Below are 7,161 nucleotides of genomic sequence, written 5' to 3' on the forward strand. Positions count from 1 at the left end.
AAAATGAAACTGTCCCGGACTCGTAACTGAGATAAACTCCCACCCTCCTGGGGAAGAGGCGGTCATGGAAACGGAATGGAAGGGAGGTGAATGCATCAAACACGTCATCCCGCCGCCTGATGCTCCAGACTCCATTCTCTGAGTTCAGTTTGACCGATCCCTTCCTCTCCACAGACTCTGCGGCGACTCCCAGACTCCACAGCTCACACCCCGCTACCTCCACCTCCCAGTAAAGTCTCCCCGATGTGAATCCCTCAGATCCCAGCACACACTGCCAGTGTGTAAACCTCTTCCCGGCGTCAGGGAGACTCCGGGCCCAAGTCCGTCTCACCCTCTTCCGATCCTCAGACACCTCGAGCTGCGGATGCGCTGTTTCCACATCCAGGGTGACGGAGACTGGGGGGAAAAGCAGAGACTCAAAGTCCCCGGGGATCGGGCGGAGAACCGGGCAGCGCGGCCCCGGGACCGGTGGGGAGAGGCCGCTCGGCGTCAGTCACAGGCGGGCGGACAACTGAAACCTTGCCCGGGGTCTTACCCCAACCACATCGGGTGAACCACAGACATCTCTCCCGGAGTTTTTAATCCAGGGATGGAGAGGGGGATTTCGTGATGTGGGGGAGTGTGGACGGGGAGGGCGAATGCGGTCAGTGAGGAGGATTGCGAGATTGCGGTGGGGATCGAGAAATGAAGCGGGTTATTCAGATATGGAGGCAGTTCGGAGCAAGAATATATTGAGGCGACTGGCAATTTGAGGTTGTTGAAGAGGAAGTAGATGTGTGGGGTGGAGTCGCAATGATCATGGTGAATGGGGGGAGATGAGTGGCCAGATGACCTGCCTCTTTTTCTTTGAGGGTGAGGGAGAGGGAGGGGTGGCTTGGACCATGGAAGGAAGCAGACGTTGAACGATCGGGTGTTAGACAGGATTGGGGGAGACATGTGGTTGTAGGGTTGCTGAAAGAGGGGATTCACGGATGTATTTGGTGGTGTGTACAACCAAGAGCACACTGATCTCATTGTGAACCAATATATTAACTTAACTGAAGGGATGTAAGGCTGGTCCAGAAAGTAAATGCAGCTGGAATCCAAGGCGAACTGGTAAAATGGATCCAAAATTGGCTTGGAGTTTGGAGGTAGAAGGTAGCGGTCGAAGGATAATTTTTCAGCTTGTAGGATTGTGACTGGTGGAGTGCAGCAGAGATCGGTGCTGCAACCTTTGCTGTTTATGTTATACTAGACTAAGTGGGACCCGTTGTGTCCCATTCTCACACGGGAGGCCTGATACCCCCAACGCAATAATCCACCTCTCCATCAATTCCAATATTCCACCATTCACGCATAGCCCTCAACTATGCAGGCGCGGCTGACGGATTCCTGTGGTGACGCTCATGATCCCCCCCCCTGCTCCCCTCACACACCCCCAATCCGCCCCTTGCCGTCCCCCTCCCCCCCCCCCCCCAGGGCACTGACTCCATACCCACCTCAAACCCTCCCGATCCTCTCTTAGCGGCTCTCTGGCGGCGCAGCCATTCCCTCCCATTGGGTTCCCATTGTGACGCAGAACACGCAGGTATTATTGAGCAGGTGCAGCTGACAGGCATGGCAAGTGGAAAAGGGATTTATCAAAGCTTAACATGTGAATAACTCTTAAAATATAATAACAACAGCCACCGGTGCAGGGAATTCCAAAGGATCCCCAGTCTCTGCGTGCAGTAAGTCTCCTTATCACTGTCCTGCATGGTGCAGCCCACATTCTGAGAGGGTGCCTGTTCTCCAGACCCCTCAGACAGGGGAAACATTCTTCCTGCATCCAGCTCACTGAGCCCTGTTAGAACTTTGTTTTTCACTGAGATCTCCCCCAAAGCACCCAAACTCTCGAGTACACAGGCATAGTCTACTCACTCTCACCCCACACAGCAAACTCGTTGTCCCAGGAGCAAGGATTGTTAACCTTTGATACATTTCCTCTGTCAAGTCTGTCAATTCATCGGTACACAGGAGCATAGGGACACAAGAAAACAGGAGCAGGATTAGGATCCACTCCTCAGGCTTGCCCCTCCATTCAATGTGATCATGGGTGACCTAAGCTGGCACCAATTCCTCTTCTGTGTGAGTTCCCCATAATCATAAATATTAAAGATTATCTATCAAATGCTTATTTGCCGCCAAGTTACACATATCCAATAACTCAGCTTTTCACCACCATCTTGGGCACAACATTCCAGATATTCACTGCCCTCTGAGAGATGCAACTTCTACACATCGCATGAGAGGCCACTCAGTATTTCAGACTAGAGACAGAGTCCACTGTTATAGACAATAGGTGCAGGAGTAGGCCATTCGGCCCTTCGAGCCAGCACCGCCATTCAATGTGATCATGGCTGATCATCCCCAATCAGTACCACGTTTCTGCCTTCTCCCCATATCCCCTGACTCCGCTATTTTTAAGAGCTCTATCTAGCTCTCTCTTGAAAGCATCCAGATAACCTGCCTCCACCGCCCTTGGAGTCAGAGAATTCCACAGACTTACAATTCTCTGTGAGAAAAAGTGTTTCCTCGTCTCCGTTCTAAATGGCTTACTCCTTATTCTTAAACTGGTTCTGGACTCCCCCAACATCGGGAACACGTTTCCTGCCACTAGCGTGTCCAAACCCTTAACAATCTTATACGTTTCAATGAGATCCTCTCTCATGCTTCGAAACTCCAGAGTGTACAAATCCAGCTGCTCCATCATCTCAGCATATGACAGTCCCGCCATCCCGGGAATTAACCGTGTAAACCTATGGTGCACTCCCTCAATAGCAAGAATGTCCTTCCTCAAACTGCACACAATACTCCAGGTGTGGTCTCACTAGGGCTCTGTAATCTGCAGAAGGACCTCTGTGATCCTATATCCGATTCCTCGTGTTACAAAGGCCAACATGTCATTCGCATACTCCACTGCCTGCTGTACCTGCATGCTTACTTTCATAGACTGATGTACAAGGACCCCCAGATCCCGTTGTACTTACCCTTTTCCCAACTTGGCGCAATTTAGATAGTAATCTGCCTTCCGGATTTTTCTACCAAAGTGGATAACCTCACATCTATCTGCATTAAACTTCATCTGCCATGCATCTGCCCACTCCCCAAACCTGTCCAAGTCACCCTGCATTCTCATTGCATCCTCCTCACAGTTCACACTGCCACCCAGCTTGGTGTCATTTGCAAATTTGCTAATGTTACTTTGAATCCCTTCACTAAAATCATTGATTTATATTGTAAATAGCTGCGGTCCCAGCACCGAGCTTTGCGGTACCCCACTAGTCACTGCCTGCCATTCTGAAAGGGACCCGTTAATCCATATTCTTTGTTTCCTGTTTGCCAAAACACTTCTCTATCCATGTCAGCACTCTACCCCCAATACCATGTGCCCTAATTTTGCCCACTAATCTCCTATGTTGGACCTCATCAAATGCTTTCTGTAAGTCCAGGTACACTACATCCACTGGCTCTCCCTTGTCCATTTTCCTAGTTACATCTTCAAATAATTCCAGAAGATTAGTCAAGCACGATTTCCCCTTCTTAAATCCATGATGACTCGGACCGATTCTGTTACAGCTATCCAAATGTTCGGCTATCTCATCTGTTATAATTGACTCTTCCCCACCACCGATGTCAGGCTAAATGGTCTATAATTCCCTGTTTTCTCTCTCCCGCCTTTCTTAAAAGGTGGGATAACATTAGCTACCCTCCAATCCACAGGAACTGATCCTGAGTCTATAGAACATTTGAAAATTATCACCAATACATCCACAATATCTAGAGCCTTAGGTACCCTGGGATGCAGACCATCAGGCCCAGGGGATTTATCAGCCTTCAGTCCCATCAGTTTATCCAACACCATTTCTTGCCTAATGTGGATTTCCTTTAGTTCCTCCGTCACCCCAGATCCTCTGGCCTCTACCATATCAGGAAGATTGTTTGTGTCCCCTTTAGTGAAGACAGATCCAAAGTACTTGCTCAACTCATCTGCCATTTCCTTGTTCCCCATAATAAATTCACCTTTTTCAGTCTTCAAGTGTCCAACTATTTTCTTCCTCTTCGCATACCTGAAGAAGCTTTTACTATCCTGCTTTATATTCTTGGCTAGCTTACCTTTGTACCTCATCTTTTCGCCCCGTATTGTCTTTTTGGTTATCTTCTGTTGTTCTTTAAACATTACCCAATCCTTTTGCTACCCGCTCATCTTTGCTACGTTGTACTTCTTTGCTTTAATGTTCCTTATTTATATAAACGATTGGGTGTGTATGTAGGTTGCACGGTTAGTCAGTTTGCAGATGGAATTAAAATTGGTGACATTGTGGAGAGTGAAGACGGTTATGTGAGAGTAAATGTGATCCATGTGAACTGGGCCAATGGGCTCAGGAACGGTAGGTGGGATTTATTCATGTGAAGGTGAGGTGATGCACTTTGCTGAGACAAACCAGGGCAGGACATAGACAATAAATTAGGAACTTTATAGAACTAAGAGATCTCGGGCTGCAGGTACACAGTGCCATGGAAGTTGCAACAGTGACAGGCAGGGTTTTGAAGAATGAGTTTGTCACTCATGCTTTTATTGTTCAGGATATTACATACAGCGTTTGACACAATAACGTTTTTGGAGAGGGTGCAAAAGGATTTACGATTATTTAATCAGGTCTGAAGGACTGGGTTATAAGGAGACGTTGGACAGGCAGGGACGTTTGTCTTTGGAACCCATCCGAGTGTTTTATAGATGTGTATCTATATAACTAAAAGTCTCATCTTGACCACTTCCTGTCGGCGCCGTATATTGGTTTTAGAAAAACGCTACCCTATATCGCTATAACGTTTGGCCATCTTATTCACAGTCCTCCCTCGCTGAGGCAGCCCAGAGGATTTTTCCGATCGATAAGTTATATACAAGTTATGCGTGTTTAAAAATTATTGAGATCAGCTGATTGCGATCAGTCCTCTCGCCTGTCAACCACCACGATGATTGTAACCCCCCTTCCGGGGGTGGGCAGGGCTATAAACACGCCAGATGCCTGGACGCGAGTCAGTCATTCTGGAAGATTGCAAGGGAGAGGCCACAACTGTCAATCTATGCTGTGAATCAACTGAACTGTGAGTCTGTAATGTATTTGCAATAACTGATTTGTTAGCCCTTAATGAAATGCTATGAAATTGAATTTGGTGAACTGCACTCTGCTTGAAATTGAATTTCAAGGAACGGCTGGCCCACAAGCCCCGAGTGACTGTTCTGCCAGACCACCAGCCCTGAGTAACTGAGCTACCAGCCCACCAGCCCAGAGTGAATGAGCTGCCAGCCTACCAGTCCTGAGTGACTGAGCTGCCAGCCCACCATGCCTGAGTGACTGAGCTGCCAGCCTAAGATTCCATTCGGCCCACAATATCCATTGTAGCCCTCTGCAAACCAGTCCCTTCGGCCCACAATGTCCATTCAAGCCCTCTGGAAACCAGTCCCTTCGGCCCACAACACCCATACTAGTGCTCCAGAAAGCCCCCCGCCCCCCCCCCCCACTGGTCACCAATATTGGAAGTGGTGAAAAGGTGTAATATTGCGTTGGGGGACTAGCCCTCCCATGTGAACATGGGACCCAACGGGTCCCACTTAGTCTAGTAAGATCTATATAAGGTGCACAGACAGGGAGATTAGCCACCGTATTTCACCCAAAGCAGGAGAGTATGAACGTCTGACTCTGTGATGCTTCTCAGCTGATGGGTTTAGTGGTAGATCAAATCTCCAATTTCTCTTCAGTCCAAAAGACCATTAATGTTTGCATCTAGGTATTGCTTAAAGATACCAGAAACAAGAATAATGGAAAAGGTACAAGCTTTACCTTGCTTGAAGTCATCAGACGTTTCTCTGAATGCCGTGTTGAACGAAAGAGGGCAATGAAACTTTTCAATCGGAAAGGCTTCATCTACCACCGACAGTGGTTTGGCTTCATCACGAAACCTGGAAATATTAATTGTAGCCCTCTGGAAACCAGTCCCTTCGGCCCACAACACCCATACTAGTGCTCCAGAAAGCCCCCCGCCCCCCCCCCCCCCCACTGGTCACCAATATTGGAAGTGGTGAAAAGGTGTAATATTGCGTTGGGGGACTAGCCCTCCCATGTGAACATGGGACCCAACGGCTGGTTATAAACTGAGCATTAGAAATGTTTTATGCTGTTCCACCAAAACTTACAATGTTTCCGTCAAGACAATGTCCTACCTTTGCTTGGGACCAGCTTCCTCCTGAAAGAAATAAAACACAAATCTCAATTGACTGAGATGGTCCGTCCTCATCCCGACAGCGGGAATTTCACCAAATTTCTACAACCCTCTGATAATTCCCATTTCCCAACTCTTATCTCCACTGTCATGCAGAGAGAAAGCGGATGTAGCCACCGAGACGTAGAACGATGGGGGGAAGCACAAGGAATATTCGTGAGAATGACACCATAAGAGGATGGAACTTAATGAAAAGATGGGCAGGTCGTGGGATTTTATTTGGAAAAGATGTCAGGAAGGATGAGGCAGAATTTAAGATTATCGGTGGATTAAAATGGGTGGGGATGAAATAATATCTCCACTAGTGGTGAGACCAAAAATCAAAGCTGAAATGTAATGTAGTCCAACCCCTCACCTTCAGAAATACCACACTATCTTTTTGATGCATCTGTTGCTGCAACTTTAAGAGATCCATCTCAATGGAATTTAATTTTTTTTCAATCTTTCGAAGATTTTTCTCCATTGTATTTAGAATCATCTTCTCTTCCTCCCAAATATCTGCCAATGCGTGCTGTTCTTTCTCCGTGAGAATCTGGTGCAGTTCAGCATAGTGTGATGTGATCTTGGACTGAAGGTTGTGTGACTGTTCCTGTGAAATTAAAGGTGAAGATCAATATATGTCACTGATTGTGTTTCCCTAAGACTTTGACGGTGACAATTGCCCTGTGCAGTTTTTATTTGCATTGGCAATTCAATAGTTTGTTTAAATGCTTCTGAAATGTGATGAGGGTAATCTTATGACCCATCAATCCCCAAAATTATTCCCTGCTGCCTATTCCTTTTCACATTCCCATTAATCCGCTCACTACCCACTTTTGCAGTGATAAGTTACAGTCGACAAATGACTAATGGGATGCC

General features: G+C 47.3%; 1 long non-coding RNA gene across 1 annotated transcript; it reads right to left on the reverse strand.

The window, feature by feature from the left end:
- Positions 1-340: 340 nt before the first annotated feature.
- On the reverse strand, positions 341-6,692 carry LOC116990003. The gene is made up of 4 exons (XR_004416385.1): positions 6,659-6,692; positions 6,245-6,267; positions 5,865-5,983; positions 341-396 (listed from the first exon to the last, which is right to left on the reverse strand). It is a non-coding gene; the product is annotated as an uncharacterized LOC116990003 (long non-coding RNA).
- Between the last annotated feature and the right edge of the window lie 469 nt (positions 6,693-7,161).

This window comes from Amblyraja radiata, chromosome 30 (assembly GCF_010909765.2).
Source record: "Amblyraja radiata isolate CabotCenter1 chromosome 30, sAmbRad1.1.pri, whole genome shotgun sequence".
Lineage (NCBI taxonomy): Eukaryota > Metazoa > Chordata > Chondrichthyes > Rajiformes > Rajidae > Amblyraja > Amblyraja radiata.